This window comes from Gracilinanus agilis, chromosome 6 (assembly GCF_016433145.1).
Source record: "Gracilinanus agilis isolate LMUSP501 chromosome 6, AgileGrace, whole genome shotgun sequence".
Taxonomy (NCBI): Eukaryota; Metazoa; Chordata; class Mammalia; order Didelphimorphia; family Didelphidae; genus Gracilinanus; species Gracilinanus agilis.
In genome coordinates, this window is record NC_058135.1 from 264,850,649 (window position 1) to 264,873,873 (window position 23,225).

Sequence of the window (23,225 nt, forward strand, 5' to 3'; positions counted from 1 at the left end):
AAGGAAGAAAGAAAGAAAGGAAGGAAGGAAGGGAGGGAGGAAGGGAGGAAGGAAGGGAGGGAGGAAGGAAGGGAGGGAGGAAGGAAGAAAGGAAGAAAGGAAATAAGGAAGGAAAGGAAAAAGGTCCTAGCTCTCAAGAATCCTACAGTAGAATAAAAGAGAAAATACAGCATAAGCAAATAATCACCTACTTCTGATATAGCTTGACTCAACAATCATAAGACCACACCAATTTATCTTGAAGGTCAATCCCACTCTTATAAATGCTAAGAGTCTTGTCCATGACCTCCACAGGAAAACACAATCTATGCCCCCAACAAAGGCTCACCATCTTAGAAATGCATTACATTAGTTTGTCGTTGTTCTTTTTTAATCACCTCCCCTGCCATCATGTCTGATTCATCTTGGTATCTACCCCAGCACCTTGGTCATTACATATAATAAATGCTTAGCATGTTTGTTAAATGAATGAAATTTGTGAATTGTGACCAGCAACTATAATTATAAATTTCATTTATAAAGAGTGCTAGGTAATAAAGGAATAAAAAGCAGCTTTCATTTTATAATGGCCACATTCTTCATTTCACTTATGGCAAGTTACATTTTTGTATCTTAAGCTAGTTCCATCTTGCTTCCTCAAGAGCTGCCTTTGATGGAGACCATCTAGAAGACAGGCTGATTAATGACAACACCCCTATTTGTTATTAATCCTGGTGAGAAGGGCTTAAGAATGCAAATTCTTTCAGGGATAATAACTGTAGCTCACATTTATATAGCTCTCTAAGGTTTATAAATTGCTAGGTATGCATTATCTCATTGGATCCTCACAACAGCCTGGGAGATAGGAATCAGAAGTATTCTAATCTTCATTTTACAAATGAGGAAACAGGCTAAGAGACAAGAAGTGACTTTCCCAATGGATAAGAGCTGAGATTGGAAGGCAGGACTCTTCTCACTCCAGATCCATTTTTCCATTAGACCACACTGGATATGTCCTTCACCTATTTTAAAAATAAAATTTGCTATTTACCTACCATCATACATTTAAAGCTGATAAGAACCTCTGAGAACATTTAGTCTGAACTCCTTCAATTTATAGATGAGGAAATTGAACTAGAGTGAAATGATTTGTCTGAAGTATCATGTACCTGATGCAAGATTTGAACTTCATTTCCCAAACACCAAATCATTAAAATTAGAAGTTTATAATACTGACTAATGTTAAGGCTTTCCAATTGGGATCTTGGTGAAAATCTAAGCTCATAATTTAACATCAATACATCTGTATACATGTTTTCATCTATATTTGTTAATAAATCAATATCAATAGAATGTACAAGGTCACAGTACTATGCTAAATCCCTGGTATATTTCTAAGAGGCAGTTTAGGCTTGTCAGCAAATGCTTAACACAAAAAAAAGCATTCCTTCTCTGAAAATTCCAGTTTTAAAAGCTAAGCACTTGGGTGGTTTCATATCATGAACAGGAACAACACATGAGTATCACATCTTTAAAAATCACTTTTGTCTGCGGTGATTGTCCAACAATGTCTTATTTAAAGATTCTCCCCAGGAAGGTGAATATTTTGCTTTAATGTGCTTTTCTTATCTTAATTCAAGATTTTACCTAGAGTAGAATGAAATGCACCCTGTGGTCATTCAATCAATGCATGAAAATTATTTCATGATAATGATCCTGCTGTAGTCCATCCTTTTAACAACAGAATTTTCCTGGGGATGCTCTAAGTCTGTGAATAGTGGTGTCCTGTGATTTCTGGAGAATTCTGACTACAGATGTCCTAAGAGATAATGAAGGATTCCTTGTAGAGGTGTGAGCAGGTTGTAACACATTGCCAATACTCATCTGAAAGAAAGACGAGCTAAATTCATACAAACAAGGAAATACACCAGAAGCATTTACGAGGTGAAAAAGTGGGGGTAGTCATGTAGCAAGAGTGATGGTGTATAGAAATGTCGCATTAGATCTATGCAATATTAATTATGACAATCAGAGGAAAACATCCATATGTCAGATGACTACTTTATATAAGATTTATGAAAGGATATGGAGAAGACCATAATGGATGAGAATGAATGAATGGGCTATGATATCTCTTGGAAGGAAGAATGCCAATACATAAAAAAAAATCCAAGAACAACAATAATGAATCACTATAAGGATTTAAAGTACTTTGTGTGTGTGTGTATGTATATGTATTATCCCATTTTGATGAGATCAAGAATTCACTGAAACACTGAAATGCTAATCCATTACAAATGGAAAGAGTGGAGTTATTTGTGAATGGTATGATTTTTAAAAGATATGATTATTAAATTCACTCCTATTGTATTTATCTTGTGATGTACCCTACACTAATTGGTTTACTATTCAGGAGAATTGGTCTCTTTTTTCAGTTCCTGTTATGTCTGACTCTCCAGGACCACATTGGGGATTTTCTTGGCAAAGGTACTGGAGTAGTTTACCATTCTTACCTCAGTTCATTTTATAGAGGAGGAATTGAGACAAAGAGGGTTAAGGTCATAGAGCTAGTAAGTATCTGAGACCAGATTTGAACCCATGAAGATGTATCTTCCAGATTCCAAGCCCAGTATTCTATCCACTGGACAACCTGTCCACTGTCCTCCTCATTAGAAACCTTCAATTATAGGTCAAATGCCCATTTTGGGAGTTTGATGTAGTGGCAATTTCTTTTATATATTACTTAGGCTACATTGCCATTGAGGTCCCTTTCGAACTCTGAAGGATAGATACCAAAGGACTCACTCAAAAAGAGACCTCCTTCCTCTGGTGTCTGAACTTCAATTTGGAGACCACAGAGGAGATTCAATGTTTTCTTAGTGAATAGAGTACAAAGCTCTCAGCATGGCATTTATAGCCTTTGAACAACTACCTTTCTTCTTTTTGAAGTCTAATCCAGATTATTGCCCTTACGCTCTCTCTTCTCCAGGCATATTGGTATACTTACTATTCCCAGTATATTCCACTCCATCTCTATGCAAAAGCCATCTTTCTTTCCCAGAATTACTTCCTTCTTTGACATCTCTTATATAGATTCTTAGCTCCTTTCAGGGCTCATCTTGGGTACTACTGCACAGATGAAAAAGTTCCTGATCCCACAAATTCTACTTCTGGTCCTAAACTTGCTGTGTATATTTTTTGCTTTTCTTCCATACATGTTGTATTACCTCCAAAAAATGTAAGTTCCATAAAGACAAGTATTGTTATACATGTTGGTTTTTTTAAATCCCCAGTGACTAGGCTTTATTATAAGCCAATTGATTAATGTTTATTAAGTCCCTATTCTTTGCTAAACACTAGAGATATAAGGAAAAAATGAAATAATATCTGTCTTTGAGGAATTTATATTTTTTCAATGTGTGCTTGCTCCTTGAAGGCAGGAGTCATTTCATTTTTTATCTTGGCATCTCCACTGTAAAATAATATAAATTTATAGGTAAAAAATGCAAATATTGGGAAAGTAATAAATGTTTGAATAATTGAATTTAGTGGAACTGGTAGGAGTACACACATCTGTGGGGCCAGGCATCTATTGAACTATTGATGTGACTCAATGGCAGTGGAATTCTTAAACCATAGACATTAAGCCTTTGGAGTAGGAATGTAATGTTCATAAAATCTGTTCATAACTTAATAAATGGATAGCAGAGAAGCTCTGCCCCAAGAATTAATGCCTTCCTCAAGTCTAGACTTGGAATATAGCTCTCAGAAAATGTGTAGTCATAGCTGAGTTTAATCCTCATGGTGACCAGCTATGCTTTGCCAGGTAAGACAAGTGTAGTATCCTCCCATCAGAGAAATTCAAAGAGGCACATCAGCACAAGCATCCTGCCTGGCTGTCACACTTTATCTCTATGTTGTCCACAGTCACTGGAAGCCAGATCATCCTCTGCTTGAACTCTCCCATCCTCCCCCCTGAGCCCCACTGGCAACAGGACTTTTCCATTTGAATCACTCCTGTTGGGAAAATGCATTAGTGTTTGTGATCCGTTAATTATAAATAGGCAGACAACTAATGCCCCCTGTATGATTTCCAAGACATCCTGTGAAAATTAATCCTAATGGATTTTTTTCCTGTCGTTTCCCTCCAATGGCTAATTACAGTTCCAGTGAGTCCAATATCACTGGGCCATTGTCAAAGGCAATGGCAAGGCTGTTTCTGTCGATGTTCCTTGGAATCCCGGTTGGCCAAATGCAGGCAGTGTTCTGGCAACGGTCTTTAAATGTTTTATAGGTAATGCCACAAAAGGAGCACTCTCTTGCCCCTCACAAGGGAAGGTAATGAAAGCTGTTGTGCATTTACAGTTCTATCTCTAGTGTAGGTGAGGGTCCATTAAGGATTTTAGTAATATGTGTATTGATTGGTAGCCAGGATAGTACATGAATGAATACACCTACATATTTATACATTATAAAACAAGCAGTGTTTAGCTGCAAAGAATTCAACACAATTATATACTCACACACGTATTCTTCATTTATTAAATACAGCTATGATTCATCTTCATGAGTTCAAATCTGGCCTGAGATACTCATTAGCTATGTGACCCTGGGAAATTCACTAAACCCTGTTTGCCTCAGTTTCCTCATCTATAAAATAATCTGGAGAAAGAAATGGCAAACTGCTTCAATATCTTTACCAAGAAAACCACAAATTGGATCACAAAGAGTAGGACATAACTGATATAGTTAAACAATAACAATGCGTAAACTATATCTGTTATTATTGATTGGCTGTTTCTGTTGAGTCCTACTCTTTGTGACCCTCTGGACCTCTGCCCACGGGTTTTTTTTGCACAAGCTGCCATTTGCTTCTTCAGTGGCAAACAGAGATTAAACGACTTTCCAAGGTCACAAATCTAGGAAGTTTTATATGAGATAGATAGATACATAGGTACATAGTATTATGATTAAAAATAATAAAGGCTGATATAATAATAGAAATTAGTATTTTAATTAAAGCCATGCTGATAGATAAAGTCATTAGACCACACACTTGTAAGAATTTAAAACGGCCACCTAGCCATAATTACCTCCCCTCTCCTCCTGCGCCCAGTAGCCAAAGAGGAAATTCAAAGTCACTACAGGAGTTTATATTCCTTCTCTTACATCATCCCACTTCCTGTCTACCATGAGGAATCATGGGAAATGTAGTTTCAAAGTCTCCCACATGTCCATAGAAAATATATATACTTTTAGATGGCATTTTCCAAATTTCACTTTTACAATAGATAGATAGGTAGGTAGATGGGTAGATGGGGTAACATAAATAATATCTCAGATTTATATAGTGATTTCAGGTATAAAAGAGTTTTATAAATTGTCTCATATTTGGACTCATGGCTTCCTTGTACAACAGGTATTAATGATGCTATCATCCTGATTTAGATGGGAGGAAACTTAAGCTCAGATAAGCTCAGATAATTTACATGACCTGATCAGAGATGCAATATAGGCTACTGTTTTGACATTCAATGATGTTTTTATCTAATTCTAAACAATAACTCAAAATTCAAATTGGGATATCTGGTTACTAGTGTTACCCCCAATAACTTAGGCAGGCTTTTGGGATTGAGGAAGCATTAATTTTATATTTATTTTAGTGGTGAATTTTGCTGGGGTCTCCTATTCTGAAGAATCGATGGAGAAAACAATATATCTAGTCTATTGTTCCATTTCTTGAACTCATGTCTGGGAGATGAGTTGGTAAAAAGTTACATTGAACAAATCTGAATTCCCAATATACAGAATCACAGGAAATGAAAGAAGCAGTGTATAAGGAGGAGGGAAAAATATAATAACCTAACTGGAAAGCTGTCAACATTGCATAGGGGTAAGAGCACAGGGATAGCATCCTGCTTTGAGTATCAGTTCTTCCACTTATTTGCTTAAAAAGGTCAATTCACCTTTGTTGAAGTCAGTTTTCTCTTTAATAAAATGATAAAATTGGATTTATTCAACTCTAATAAGATACTTTTCAGTTTTAATATCATGTAAATTGTTTGGATTCCCCAAGTTCTTATGAACAATTACAGAATTGACCTGTGTCTATAGTAGAAGTGGGCATGGTTAGGAATGACACAAAGGGAGAGGCTGGAGAATGAATGAAGATAGTGACTGCTGTTTGGAAACAGACTTTTTCAAGATATTTAAAGTTATAAAAGTAAACCTTCAAAGATCAATCCAACCCTCTTTTGGTCTATTTTTGGGACAGTCATATATACTATTTAAATTTTTTTTGAATTTTGTAATTTGTATAATGATTGTTTACTATACAACATTCTCAAATTTAATTTGCTACAACTTCTTATTGTTGAAATTTCTGTTCTCAGGGTTAAGAGGAAGTCAGTGTATACCTTTTCAATAATAGCCATTCGAGTACTTAAAATCCATCATCATAAGCTCTCTACATCTTTTACAAGCTAACCACAACTAATTTCTTCAAGTGAACCCATTGTGCCATTATGGCCCAAAGTCTTCTCAATATTTTGGTCACTGTTCTCTAGAAATACACCAGTTTTTTAGTAGTTTTCTTAAAATGTAATTATCAGAAAGGAATTTGATGTTCTCTCTCTTTATATATGTTGAGCAGTGAAAAAAACCTCCTTAATTTGAGAAATTTTTAGCCCTACCCCTGTGACTTGAATTCTAGTTTAATCCTTGAAATAACACTCACTTCCAAACAACATAAAATTACAAGAAAAGGTGTTACAATTATTATTGTAAATTGTTTTTTAGATTTACATTGTAGATGTATTTAGAATCTAGAACTACATTGTAAGTATATAATTATCTAATCCAACAACACAATATTGTCATGAACAGGGCCTAGGAACAAATTCCCCAAGCCCAGAGGGAAAGAGTATCAATCTGCTCTCCAAATATAAATTGGATCCTGTTGGTGGTGGTATCTTAAACCACAATGTTCCCAAATTCAAATTCTCAAACATTTGGCTTTTTTTTCAGTTTGAATGAGGGTATAATTTGGTTTCTATCAGAAGCCTGCTGGGGATGCTTGACTTGTCTCCAGTTCAAAAGACTGATAAACCCCATGAATCTTCTTTTTGTCAATTTGCTGAGCTGTCGATATTTAATATCTCTGGATCGGTGTCTCTCTTTCATAGGAATGATTTTTATTCTAAACGCATTTTGATATGCTTTCTAAATAGACCTGCTGCTCTCAAGAAATCAATAACGTCACCCAAAATATTTTAGAACAGGAAAATATTAATTCTCTTCCCAAAATGCCCTGACAAAATTTGGAGATACAAATATTTATGTTCCTGCCTCAGACATTATTAACATAAGGTTGTATCTTTCCATGAAGAATTTATACAGATGATAAAATTATCTCACATTCTATTGGACACCTTCATAACAAGGCTAAGAGGTTGACAATGAAGTAGGATTTTTCATTTTCTCAAAAGATGTATTTTTCATGATATGTAATCAGTAGTTTAGAACACATATGTGCACTGCCCAAGGTCATACAGCTGGTAAATTTCATAAATGGGAGAAAAAGTTTTGTTTAATAATTTAAATGCCATTGGTCTTTCCATTACATGTAGTTGATAATTCAGCTTTCTGTTTTAGTTTAAATTATTATAGCATTATTGCTTTAAATCATAAAGATATAGGCAGTGTCACATAATAAATAGGAAGTTAGTTAGACGTGGGTTCAAATTTAGCTTTCAGTCTTTATCAGATGAGTGATTATGGGCAAATCATTGAATTTCTATTTGCTGCAGAATTCAACCTAATACTTATTCACTAACTCATGTTTAGATTGCAATTTGTGTGGGTGGAAGGAGTTCCCATATTAAGAGTTCCCCACACTGAAGAAATTACTGGTTATTCAATATAATTTGATATAGAGATAGGTTTTAAATATATAATTTATAATGTAAAATATAATTTGAATGTGTAATTTATAGATCAACTCTCATGTGTAGAACTATAATTCTGTTTTTTTATACTGCTAAAGAGAACAGGTGACTATTTATTGGTGATTAAGGAACTGACAGAATCAATGAAGGTTAAAAAGAAAACTTAGAGGTCATTAAATGATCTAGTCACTTTAAAGATTAGCAAATGGAAATCCAACTAGATTAGTTTCTTGGTCAAAGTCATATAGGTAGATGGAAAAGCTTGGAGTTGAGTCTATAAAGTCTGACTCCTAGGTTCAGGGTTATCTAAAATCATGGATCCATGAAAGTATCAAAGGAAAAGGCCCTATCACAGAACTTTCCTGATATGTTCAAGAATGGGTCTCTAAAAACTTCTGGAAGAGCCACAAGAAATAGGATCAGTGTATTTATTATTTTGTCAATATTCCCAATATCTGATGGTTTTCTTTACAAGCAGGGAAAACAATTTAAAATTTTAAACATAAAAAACTACAATTCTTTCCCTATCCCCAACAACAAAATGCCATTTTGAAACTGTGGAATTGGTTTCCTGATGGGTTTGCAATATGTACAGGCAGTTTACATTATCTCATGCCTCCACACACACTATTTCAAACTCCTTTCTTGAAAGAAGCTTTTGTCCTTTAAATAAAGGGCTGAAGTGTAGGTTTGCACTTGCAAGATGCTGACTTGCACCACACATCCAGTGAATATCAACTGCAGAAGAATAATGAGTCCCTCCTCTTGACCTTGCCAGGAATGCTATACATGCTGGAATCAGGAAGTCTGTGATGCCATATGCCATGGGTCATCCTTTGACCAGTTATCTCGTCCAGCTGTCATCCTGCAACTACTATCATATAAACATAAAATAAAGAAAGAAATAAAACTGCCTCAGACATCAGCCAGAAGAGTATCTTGCCAAACAGGAATCCTGAAGTTGTTCCAGACAAATAAGAATACATGCTTTTAGTCTTTAAAACAGAAATTGTAGAATTAGAAATTATAGTAGGGATCACTTCCTCCGATCTCTTCATTTAAATGTGAGAAAACTGAGGTAAAGAGACTTTCTCAAAATCAGACTCTGGCAGAATTGGGACTGGGACCCAATACCATCATCTTCAGTTCATTGTTTCCTACAAAAATAGGAAGAATAACTTTTTGTTCCATTTTCATGGATCTTCTTTGAAAATGGTATGATGACACAGGAATTACCTCAAATGACATGGCAATGGAACTAGCAACAAATGAAAATATATTATAAATGAAAGCATATCACCAAAGGCTGGATTATCCAAGCTTTTACATGTGTTCTTCCAGTTTTATCAATCTAAAGAACATCAACTTTGTTAAGTTGGGGGCTATTGATAGAAACAGAATGTTAAGAATAAGACTAGATATCCATGGAACATGTACATTTATTCAGAAATTGTAAATAATAAAATTCAAGGTGGAAGAAACATTCTAAGGCATCTGGTCTCAAGGAAACAAAACCAGAGAAGTTTAAAAATGTATACTAGATAACACAAGTAGAACATAGTAGAGGCAGGATTTGAACCTATATGCTCTGATTCTAAATCCTATACTCTATTGCACTATGAAATTGAAACTTCATTATTCAGTTACATGAACAATGAGGGAGCCAGTATACCAAAACAGCTATCTGCCAACCAATTTAATAGAATTTAACAGAAATAATATACCAATTACATATGCTACAACAATTCAAGGATCCTGAAAGAATGCAGATTGGGAGAGAAAGAACTGTGGGAGTAGAAACACAGAAGAAAAACAACTGTTTGACACATGGGTCAATGGGGATATGATTGTGGATGTAGACTCTAAACAATCACCTTAGTTAAAATGTCAATAATATGGAAATAGGTCTTAATCAATGACACAGTAGAACCCAGTGGAATTGTGCATTGGCTATGGGAGGAGGTTTGGAAGAGGGGAGGGAAAGAACATGAATCCTGTAACCATGGAAAAATTTTATTAATTAATCAATTAAATAAAATTTTAAAAAATAATACAGACTGGGGTCCCTTCTGCCCTTATTAAATGTCCTTTTGAGAACTGTTATAACATAAAGATTGAACACCTTATGGTCAACCCAGTAATGAGCTTTTCTGGATGTAAATGTGTCCTTCTTTGGGCGTCTATTTCATTACTAACTTCATACTCAAACTCTTCCAGTGAAGTAGGACCTTCAATTTTTTTACTCTGTTGTTATATCCTTTAAGAAAGACACGAGTCAGGTGACTGACTGAATGAGGAAATATTAGAGGAACCATCATTTAACTCTTTTGATTCTACTCACTATATTACAGAGAATAAAGAGGGGGGAAAGTCCAGTGAAAAACTTGACAAACTACATCAAACTAATTTAATAATGTTAGCTTCAGCGCCAGGAAGATTTGGATTCATCTCCTATCTCAGATACATAATGGCTATATGATCTCTTTCTCTTAACCTCTTAGTGTCTCAGGTTATCTGCAATTACAAGTTACATAAAAGGTAGCAATTTACCTTAATAAAGGGAATTTTTTCATTTTGATTTCCCTACATGAATGGAATTATAAGTCTACCCCCCAAAAAGAATGGACATATTCATTAGCAATCAAGGGGAGGAAAGTGGACTTAGAGGGGAATTAACAACAACAAATATTTTTGTTTTTTAAAAATCAATGTTAATAATAATAGCCATAATAATAGTTAGCATTTGTACTGTTTATTGTGGTTTGCAAAGCACTTTGCCTACATGAATTATTTGATCCTCCAACAACCATGTGAGCATGGCACCATTCTTACCACAATTTTACAAATGAGGAAAACAAGGCACATAGATGTTTAATGACTTGTCCAATGTCACTAAGCTAAATAGACCAAAAGTTTGTAGATCATTCAAAATATTCATGTTTTATATCATGAATAATTTAAGGAGAGTCTGAAGGCATTGGTCATGAGTAGTGTTAAGCAATATTACCTCTATTGAAACTGATCATACCATTAATTGGTAGAGGGAAGTTCTATTGTGGAAACTCCCTTCATCAATACAGAGAGGCAATAACTAAGGATCATAAGTTCAGCAGTCTAGAACAGGAAACTATCTTAGTTGCCACATAGTTCAATAGTCTCATTTTCAAGCTAAGAAAATAGAGGTTCCAGGAAGTTAATAGATTTCTCCAAAAATTAAATTAATGTTTTCCTTAATCTAAGGTCATAAATTGACCTATTTTGCCTCTCATCTAAGAATACATCTTAAGGATTAGGAAATGACTGAGGATGAAATAATGCCTATGTCAAAAATCTTGATTAGAATTAAGTTAAATATCAATAAAAAATTAGAAGAAAAGTAAAATATATATATATAATTAGAATATATTTAGGCTCTCTTAAATATTTTCCCTTTTTAAAAGGCAAGAAATGGTTAAAATATATTGAATATCACCATTTTTACCCAAGTTTAATAGTTACTATAACAAAGAGGCACAAAGACCACAGAAACCAACTTAATCAAATTCCAGCCTTCATGACCAAGCAGAGAAAGAAATGAAAAACAAAACAAAGCAAAACAAAACCCAATTCCCACCCATTTAAGTCTTCAAGATCATGGTCAAAACATTAAGCAAAATGATGAAGGGAAATTATGAGGCACATTGTAAAAATCAACTACAAAAACATCTAAAAATAAAAATATTTCAAGGGATCTTATAATAGGACACCATTAAGTGAGACAATCCCCTAAGTATCTGAAAATGAAATTGAAAAGAAGGTAGCAAATCAAAACTAAATAAAACATTAATAGGAATTTCAATAGTGATCTTTTTTATCAGTAGCATTAGTGAACCTGGTGGGATGACCATTTTTGGATCTTGCCTTCTCAGTAACTTGAACTACATAAAGAAGTGGCAAGAGGACTTTAGAAGATATAAGCAAGATTGTCTGGGACTAACTAAATAATTGCAGAATATATGTAGTCCAAAGCCAATAAAAATTTTAAATGATTTTGAATGGTTTTGAAGATATTTCATATAGGAAGATTTGAGGATGAAAAAAAAAAGGTCAAATACAATTTTCTTCCTCCATATAATTGTATCCTATACCCATTCCATGACTAAAAATGCATTGATCCAAACTGACCCATATGTTATCAGAGAATCAACGTTAAGTAAGGAAGAGCTGGCTCCAAGACCTGCCTTTGACCCATACTTGCTAGATGAACCTGGCCAAGCAAGCATCTCAGAGCTCCAAATAATTCTTCTAGAACCAGATGTATACAATTGTTAATATGTATCCATGGGAAGAAGATTACCCTTGCCAGATTAAAATAGTCTAAAATATCTAATCTCCCCTCCATTCCCATCCATGTTAATAATTTCTTTTTGCGTTTCTATAAAATATTAAAAGCATTAGTCTATATATGTGTCAAAGATGTCATTGTTGAAAAAGAGAAGACAACAGGTACACTCTATTAGCAACAAATTTCCTGACAGACAGCTGACAGATGAAAAAAGATATTGTTTGGTAATTTGTTAACTTAGGAAAACAATTGTTAAAATGGAAATTTTGAATCAAGTTAACTAGAATTTTCAAGCATGTTCTATGTGCCAGGCATTATGCTTAATACTTGGGACACAAAGGAAGCCAACAACATGGTTCCTGCCCTCACAGGGATCCCATTATTATGGATCTTCCTTTAAGTGACTATCTTTAATGCATTTGCTAAGAGTCTTCCAGTGACTCACAAAATGGGTGCCACCGCCCCCTGGTGGGTGCTGCAGCAATCCGGAGGGGGGTGATGGCCACAGGTGCATTTATCTTTCCTATGAATTGCTATTAAAATTTTAAAAAAATTAATTTCCAGGGGGCTAAGTAATATTTTTTTCTGGAAAGGGGGCGGTAGGTCAAAAAAGTTTAGGAACCACTGGCTAAGACCAGTGTGGAAGAGTTTATACCAGATATAACCAACAAGATAAATCTGTTCAATGACTAATGAGTAAACAGCATCAAGCCAGAGAAAATGTATCTAGCATTAGGTGGCAAGAGGTGCTCATCTAAAGGGTTCTCAAGTGCTCTGGGGGATACCTGTGCAGAGGCCACATAACATAGGAGATACTTAATTTTCTTTGAAGCTATTCAACCATTATTATTAGATAATATTACACTGTAGTAATTGAGTTTTGGATTATGATAAGCCATTCATAATGAGGTACGTGTCATTAAAATAGATTATCCTGGATATATTTGCTTAAAAAGAGAATCAACAAATAATGGAAACATTGTGAAAAATATTAAGCAGATAGATTAGATAGAAAGATGATAGACAAGGAGATACCTACATACATACCTTGATGAAAGACAGAATAATTAAGATTTGTTTAAGACTTTCTATGTGGTCAGACACTGTAATACGAACTTGGAACATAAATATAAAAAAGTAAAACAAAAAAGGAACTTACTTTCTAATGGAAGTAATAACAAATAATGGGGAGCCTGGGGGAGTAGAGAAAGATGGGGAAAGGCTTGAAAGGTGATGGGTTGGGGCTGAAACAGTTTCATGGAGAGCTGGGCTGAGCAAATGGTATTCTATCAGAGTCAAGGACCCAGGAGACTATGAACTACAAATATATGTGTTTGTGGGTGTGTACACATATACATATACAGACACATATACTACATTAGCACATATAAACATGTATATATATGTATTACATGAATACAAACTGTGAAATTATATATGTAATGAGTATATGTATTATAGGAATAGAATTATATGTACACATAATTAGATTCCAAACAAATTAATTTCCTTTGTAATCTTATGTATATTATTTTAAGCACTTAAAAACATTATTCTCAAAATAGTGCTATTTGATCTTAATATTCTCTAGTCTAGAGTTAGTTATCTTTCCACTGTATCCTCATCAAAAAAAAATCTATCACAAATGTGGAAGAAGTATCATTAACGCCAGCATCCTCTGTCCTAACCCAGGAGTAAATTGAGGCTCACAATAATGAATTTTTAAAAATATTAAATGGCACAGAATCGAGCATGAATGTCTGGGACACTCAGCATGTGGAGTTTTATACCATAGTTCACATTCCTAACTTCTCTTTTCTCCACATCCTGGCCATCTCATTTGGGAATGCAAGGATCAAATAATTGTTTGCCAGTGTACACTTCCCCTTCTGTGATTTGTTGTAAATACTCCCCTAAGACACTGGTCATGAGATTCTTCTATAAATCAAATATATAAATATAATCCTATTTCATAGAGAGCTATTGGGAGGCCCAGTGAAGAGGAAATTGCATTAAAAAATGTAGCTTCCCCACATGGGGCAGAATGTATCACAAATGCCTCATTTATTGCTGGGAGGGCTGGTACAGACTGTACACCCGCCAGGTCATTTTTACTACTACATTCATTTTCCTCTGTGCTTACTGAAATGAAAAATCTCCATACCTGAGGAAAAAAAAATAACAGCGTTGCATCTCTTCCCTCTCTCCCTGGTGACAACTCCTGCTTGGAAGAGCCAACTTGCTCTATTCCAGTATATGAGCTATGCTGACAAAGCCTGGAGAATAACACTGACTGAAGAGAATGGTGAATTACCTTTGCTTTGGGAAAATGCAAAACACCAAACACCCATAGCATGGCTAGCAGCTTCAATTCCCAGCCAAAATTTGCCTGGAATACTGCAGGAACCACAAACATTCTTTTCAACACCTGCACACCCAGCACATCATCACCATGGCCACATACCAGGGAGCGCCATTTTGGATGTTTTCCTGAGACTCCCTGTGTTCTGAAAGTGTACCCCACTCAGCTGAAATGTTCAACAGCAAAATAGTTAATTATTCCTCTGCCCCCCAGACCTAGGAAACCAGCCTATGCATCCATATACATGCATAAATAAGATGTGTACATTATATGCAGAATACATGTCAACACATGGATAGTAAAGATATATGTATGCATACATGTGTGTGGTATGTTTGTATAAAATACACACATGGGTATACCCCTATGCTTACACACATCTCCTCTCTCTCTGAGTCTCTCTCATTTTCACTACCTATCTCCAACCCCCATTGAATGTGGCCCAAAAGCCTGATTTCAAGAGCTCTGAGAATAGCAGCATCAACCAGACCATTAAATTGACTAGTAGATGCTATGCAGCCACATTTAAATGAAGAAAATCTTGTGGAAAAGAAATCCACCATTTTCAATACCATTAACTACTGACCTAGTGCCACCAACATGCAAGTTAAGTCCAAGTGCGAGAACCCTGGAGAAAACAGCATCCCCTACCTGAAATCAACAACCCTTCCTCCAAACTAGTAATGGCAACCATCATACAGAAGAGAAATCCATGTAGAAATGGGACCTGGCATTCTCTACAGTGGGTGTCATAGCTCCGGTCCCATCCACAGCCTCAGTTATGGAAGACATGGAAAATAAAGTTCTCTTCATTCAAGTCTTTGACACAGTCAAATATTTCCAAATAAGAAGCAGATATACTTTTCTCTGTTAATACAAAGGGTATTAATAAAAGTGCATCATCATCTTCCTTAATGTGAAAAAGGATAGGATTACAAGCCTTTTCGATCTGACTTATAACTGAAGCTTCCAATGTGTATTGGCTCTTCCATGAGAAAAAGAACAGAATATAAAGGACTGTGTCTATTTTTCTACTTCTTACTATTTAACATAATGTTTGGCACACAATAAGCCCTTAATTGATATTTCTTTTATTTTGCCTTGCTTCCTTGCTTCCTCCTTTCCTTCCTTCCTCCCTACCTTATTTCTTCCTTCCTTCCTTCCTTCCTTCCTTCCTTCCTTCCTCCCTTTCTTCTTCCCTACCTTCTTTCCTTCCTACCTCCTTCCCTCCCTCGCTTCCTTTTTTCCTTCCTTTCTTCCTCCTTTCCTTCCTTCCGCTACCTTATTTCTTCCTTCATTCCTCCCTTCCTTCATCCTTATCTTCTTCCCTACCTTCTTTCCTTCCTACTTCCTTCCCTTCTTTCCTTCTTTCCTTCTTTCCTTCCTTCCTTCCCTCCTTCCTTCCTTCCTTCCTTCCTATCTTATATCTTCCTTCCTTCCCTCCTTCCTTCCTCCCTATCTTCTTCCTTACCTTCTTTCCTTCCTACCACCTTCCTTTCTTCCTTTTTTCTTCTTCCTTCCTTCCTTTTTTCTTTCCAAAATCATATATATATATAAAGATATAAATACTCACAAAAATATATATGCATACATACATGCATATTGGAAATAAAATGTTGATTTCATTGATAAAAGAAATTCCCAATGATAAAATTATTGCTCTAAGAACTGTATTATCTTGGTTATCTTGCCTATCTGACATTCAGATTCTTCATGAATATAAAGAAGAAGGAAGGAAGAAGGAAAAGAGGGAAGAAAGGAAGGAAGCAAGGAAAGAAGGAAGGAAGGAAGAGGGGAAGAAAGGATGGAAAGAGGGAAGGTAGGAGGGAAAGAGGGAAGGAAGGAAGAAAGGAAGAGCTATAGGGTGGGAGGGAGGTAGTAAGAGAGGTATGGAAGGAGGGAAGGAAGAAGGAAAATTTTATGATACCCCTACTACATGATTGCCAGAATTGTGCTAAGGGCCTTAGAAATATTATCAGCCTCAGCTTCTATAAATAACAGACATAGTTTCAAAATAAAAGTCAGGGTTTATGCTCTTGTGATCAAAGAAGTGCTAGATGTCCAGGCAATTTGGTCCTTTCATAGGTTAAAATTTATTGATGGAAGACACCCTGACCATCACCTAGAAAACAAAAATTGCTAATATGACTATCTGACTATACCTGATTTCCGTAATGTTAGCAATATATATACAATATATCTGATATTTCTCTAATGAAGCATTTCTAACAGCAAAATTTACTCTGAATTTGAGGGAGAAGGCTATATAATGAATATCAACATCTCCCTTCATACAAGATGATTAGCTCTCTCCTTTGGCATGCAGTAGAATTAGCATCAAGTGAGACAAATTCTCACAGATAAAACTAAAATGCAGGGATAGGAAGACTTGATATTCCCACCAAGAAGTGGGCCTATATAGGCCTATATATCTTCATCCTGAGAAAAATCGTCACTTCTCTTATACTAGTTCCTGTCTCACTTATTATTTAAATTACTATTCTTTATTAATAGAATGTATTCATAAGTCTTTCAATTCTTCCCTCTCTTCCCTGCATCACAGAAGGCATCATTTGGGAGACAGACAATGTATATGTAAATTATATATTTTAATTTTCCATTTCTCAATTCACTCTCTGTAGGTAATAATTCCTAAGTTCTTCTTCAAGTATTAAATCTATAGATATGTATAATGTTGTCTTAGTTCTATTCCCTTTACTGTTTATTATCGCATGTAGTTCTTTCTAATTTTTTTCTTTTTTATTAGCCTGCTCATCATTTCTAATAATGCAGAAGAATGCCATTATAATTATATACAATTTGTTTAGCTATTCCTAATTGAGGCATCCCTTCAATTATAAGTTCTTTGTAAACACAAAGAGAGCTGCTACAAATATTTTGGAAAACATAGGTTCTTTTCTTTTCCCACTGTTTTGGGAAATAGATATCTAAGACTATATACAGTTTTATAGTTTTCTGCGTATAGTTCCAAATCATTCTCCAAAAATGGTTGGATCAGTGATCAGCTCTACCAACAATGTATTGGTATGCCCATTTTTGCACATCTACTCCAACATTTGTTATTTTGTCCTTTTATCCTTTTAACCTATCTGATGCGTGTGTATGAGATGATATGTCAGAATGTTGTTTTAATTTCTTTAATGAATTGTGACTTGGAACATTTTTTCATATGCCTATTATGGCTTTAATTTCTTCATCTGAAAATTATTCATATCATTTATCCATTTTTCAATTGAGGGATGGCAGTGACTCTTATGAATTTGACAATGTTCTCAATGCATTTTAGATATGAGACCTCTCTCTGAGAGGTTATTTTTAACACCCCCCCCCATTTTTTTGCTTCCTTCTTGGCAACATTTGTTTTATTTGTATAAAAAATTTTCAATTTAATGTATTTAAAATTATCCATTTTACATCTCATAATGTTCTATATCTCTTGGTGACTCATGCATTTTTCTCCTATTCAAAAATCTGATAGACAATCCCTGTTCTAAATTACTTTTAATATCTCCTTTTATGTTTAGATCATGTATCCATTTTGATCTTATGATAAGTGAATGGTGTCAGATACTGTTCTAGACCTAGTTTTTGCCAAAATGCTTTCCAATTGTCCAAAGAATTTTTCCCCCAAATAGTGATCTCTTCCTGCCCAAACCTATATCAATGTTTTTGTCTGAAAAAGGTTACTACAATCTTTTTACTACTGTTTGTTGTATGTCTGTTTTCTTTCAATGATCTTTCTTTCTCTTTCTTCGCCCATACCAGACAGTATAAATAATTACTATTTCATATTGCAATTTAAAATATACTATTACACCTCCTTCCTTTACATTTTTCATTGATTCTTTTGATAATCTTGATCTTTTGTTCTTCCAAAGCATACTTTTAAAGTTTTCTAGCTCAATAAAATATTTTTTTGGTAATTTAATTGGGATGGCATTGAATAAGTTGATTACTTTATGAAGGACTGTCATTTTGGCGCTTCCCATCCATATAATTAAAATATAGATATGACTTTATTTACATAAAGTTTTATATTTATGTTCATATAGCTTCTGGGTTTGTTTTAGCATTATATTCCCAAGTATTTTATTCTGTGGTTATTTTAAATGGAGTATCTCTTTTTTATTTCTTCTCACAGGATGTTGTTAGTAATATATGAAAATGCTGATGATTTTTGTGGGTTTTTTTATGTCATCCTCCATCTTTGCTAAAATTATTGTTAGTTTCAACTAACTTTTTAAGTTGTATCTCTAGGACTTTCCACATATACCATCACTTCATTCACAAAAAATAGATAGTTGTATTACCTACCCCTTTGTTCATTCTAATTTCTTCAGTTTCAGTTTCTTTTAATATTGCTATTGCTGGCATTTCTAATACATGGTTAAAAAATATTGGTGATAATGGTCATCCTTGTTTCACTCCTGATCTTAATTGGCAAGGTATCTAGCATATCTATTGTAAATAATACTTGCTAATGGTTTTAGGTATATTCTTCATATCATTTTAAGAAAAAAATCCTCTTATACCTATGCTTTCCAGTGTTTTTAATAGGAATGAATGTTGTATTTTTTCAAAGGCTTTTTCAGTATCTATTGATATGATCACATGGCTTTTATTACTTTTGTTATTAACATAATCAATTATGTTGATATTTTCCTTATATTAAACCATCCCTTCATTTTGGTATAAATATTGTTTGGTCATGATGTATAAACTTTGGATTATATATATATATATATACATATATATATTTATTTGAATAAATATATGTTGCCTAATAATTACTTTATTTTCATCTTCATTAGTGGCATATTCATCCTTTTCACCTTTAGTGCTAGAGATTTGGTTTTGTTCCCTCATTTTAAAAAAATCATATTATTGAGTAGTTTATCAGTTTTGCTTATTTTAAAAAAAACAATTCCTAGATTTATTAATTCAATGACTTTCTTATTTTCAGCTTTATTGATCTCACCTTTAATTTTTAGGATTTCTAATTTGATGTTTAGTTGGGGATTTATAATTTGTTCTTTTTCTATTTTTTTGAATTACACTCCCAATTCACTGATCTTTTCTTTCTCTATTTTAACATAAGTATGCAGAGATATAAATTTCCCCCTATTTTACTGCTTCTGCTATATCCATAGGTTTTGGTATGTTGTCTCATTATCATCATCATCACTTTCTTTAATAAAAAATGTTTAATTGTTTCTATGATTTGTTCTTTAAATGACTTAATCTTTAAAAGATTAAATTATTTATTCTCCAATTAGTTTTTACTTTTGTTTCCATGGTCCCCAATTATTTACAATAAAAAATGTCTCACAGCCTAAAAAAGGATGCATTTACTATCTCTGCTCTTCTATTTAAGTTTATTATTTTTGTACCCTAACACATGATCAATTTTTTGGTAAAGGTGTGATGTACCACTGAGAAGAAGGTAATAATATACCTTTCTTTTCCCATATAATTTTCCCCAGATAGCTATCAGATTTCACTTCTCTGAGATTCTATTCCTCTCCTAGACTTCCTTCTATTTTTTGGTTAAATTTATCTAATTCTGAGAGGAGAAAATTGATAACTCCCTCCATTATGAGGATAATATTCATTATTTTAGTTAAAACTTCTTGCATTTAAAGGGACTGTATATCTACTTCACACATTTTAATGCCAATTTTAAATAAAAAATAATGTTAAATCCTTTTTAAGTAGTAAGCTAGGGGACCCATTGGATACAGTGCTGAGCTAGGAATTAGGCAAACCTGGTATTGAAGGCTGTCTCAGACACTAGCTGGATAACCCTGGGTAAGTCATTTAACGTTTCCAAAATCTTGTTTTCCTCATCTGTAAAATGGGGATAAAAAGAACATTTATTTCTTAAAATTTTTAAAGGACTAAATGAGATAATATATGTAAAGTGCTTGGCAAAACTTAAAGTGCAATATGAATTCTAGTTGCTCATTAAAAATTTAGCTTCTCTCTGTACTGTAAAAATATATCTTTTCCTCTCTAATCTATCTTCACCTTTTATGAGAAACAGTACACTTTACATGAATTAGTCATGAATAATATTTTCTAGGGAAAAAAAGAAAGAAAAAGTGAACCAGGTTCTAACTATTGATTGAGCCCTTGACTTTGAACCAGAAATCATTTCAATTTGAACAATGTTTTCTTAAGCAACTGTATATTATATGCCAAGTACTATGCTAGATGTAGGCACTTATAAAGACAAAAATTGGCCAATTCCTGGCCTCAAGGAGCTTTTATTCCATCATATGACATAATATATATACAAGTAGGTAGCTATTCAGTATAAAATACTGAAAAGTAAATTAAAGTTGAGGGGAGCTTTCCTACTGGGGAGAATCAGGACAAAGACTTGTGCAGGAAATGATATCCAAGTTTTACTAAAAAACTGACATCCTGAATTCAAATCTTGGCTCAATACTTATTGTTTATATAACTAAAGCCAAGCCATTTTATGTTCTAAGCCTGCTTTGTAAAACATGAATACTAATACTTTTTTCTTCACAGAATATCGAGGAGGAAACATTTTAATAAGGTATAATGTAATAATTATACTTATATCTGAATACAGTAAATATTGTACATTTTTATTATTTTTCCAAAAAGTATCAATAAATGAAATCTTTAGAATGTAAGCCCTTTTAGGCTTACTTTTGTTTCTGAAGAACCTAGTATAGTACATTGCATAGAGAGGATGCTAACTTTCTCTCTCTCTGTCTCTCTTTGTCTCTCTCTCTCTGTCTCTCTGTCTCTCTCTGTCTCTCTCTCTGTCTCTCTCTCTCTCTCTCTCTCTCTCTCTCTCTCTCTCTCTCTCTCTCTCTCTCTCTCTCTTTCTCTCTCTTTCTCTCTCTCTCTCTCTCTCCAAAAAAAAATCTTCAAGTTGGAAGGGACTTTAGTTATCATTTAGTCTCTCCTTTTCAATTAACATACTAGGGAACCAAAGTCCAGAGTGGTTAGGTGACTTGCCCTGGAGTCATTAAGTAGGAGACCAATCTGGGATTTGAACTCTGGAATTCTGACTCCAAATCCAATGATTTTACCATTTTACCACAAAACTAAGCTTGCATTATAGTTTTAATGCATTGAATCAGTGCATTATCAATGACCCTAAAAATATCCTTTCTTTTCCCTCTGGCTCAGTTTCCCTAAATGCAAATGAGGGGCTTGGACTAGATCTCCAAGGACAGTTAATCAATCAAGAAACATTTATTAAACAATTTCTGTGTGGTACACCTCATGGGAAACTCTAGGAATACTTGCAGGGGAGTGATGGGGTTACTTGCCCTCACAGGCTTACAACTCAGTGGAGTAGACAACATACAAAAAATACAAGATACATATAGTGAAAACATCAAGGAGTCTCAGAGAGAAAAATACTGGTGAAGGGGTTATACCTCGAAAGGTTATTTTTTTTTAATTTTTTTGAAAGGTTATTTTTAAAATTCTGACATCCACTGATTCTTCTTATATCCATTACCCAAAAAGAAAATATAAATGTTATACCACTTTTTCAAATGGACCCTTTAAGAGCATGTCACATTGGTTGAAAAATATATTTCCAGAGTCTCAGAGGGCCGCTTTTTCCCTCCTCTTTCTTTTTTAATGACCCACTATTTCCTAAACTTCTCTCTTCACAAGAGGCATACCACCTGCTTCTAATCATTTCCCTTCCAGCCTGAACCTGGATATTTTTAATGTCAATTCAGAATAGTACATAAGTCACTTAGTTAATAAGCATTCTCAACAGTGCTTTAGAAATGGAAAGAAATGCTCTCGTTACCCTTCTGCTATGTAGCACGGTCCCTGAAGTATGTATTATTATTATTCTTATTACCCAGTTGCACTGAGCTAATTTTCACTTTGCTAATTTGCAAGCCAGTCAATTCTTGAATTTCCCCTCATCCCATCCTATTTCTGCTTTCTTTCTCTGGGCAATATACACATTTGTAAGACCGTTAGTGTGCGTGTATATATGTTTATTTTACCACACAAAGGGAGAGTTACGTACAAAAATATAAAATGCCTTCATACACATGTAGCTATCTATACACATATATGTATTAATTTGTGTGTACATATATGGAGAAAGAGGGTAAGGGAAGATTGGAGAGAGAGAGAGAGATAAGAGATGGGGGAAAGGAAAAGAAAAGTTAGTAGGAAAAAAAAACAGATCTCCAAAAGCACCAAGGAAGCTCTTAAGGATTTTAAATTTCTTAATTTTTCCAGAAGACTTAAAAGCATATTAATTTTTATGCAAAGAAATGTTTCCATAAATAATTGCCACTCAACTACACTTGTCAAAATAAATATCCAAATTCTGCTCACTTGTTCAAGTAGTGAATTACTTTATTGATGATAATGGTCTCTCTCTTCATTGGCCCAAGCTCACTGAGACAACAGGGTAAAGAGGCACCCTTTAGCGGAATATCAGAGCAGAGGAGAAATGGCATCAGTCATTCACTGACAATTCTAGTAGTGCACCTCTTGATGCCCAGAAAGGATATACTGGCTTGAATCCCTTACTCTGGGTCCAGGTTTCCCATTTCCAACAAAACCTCTTGGA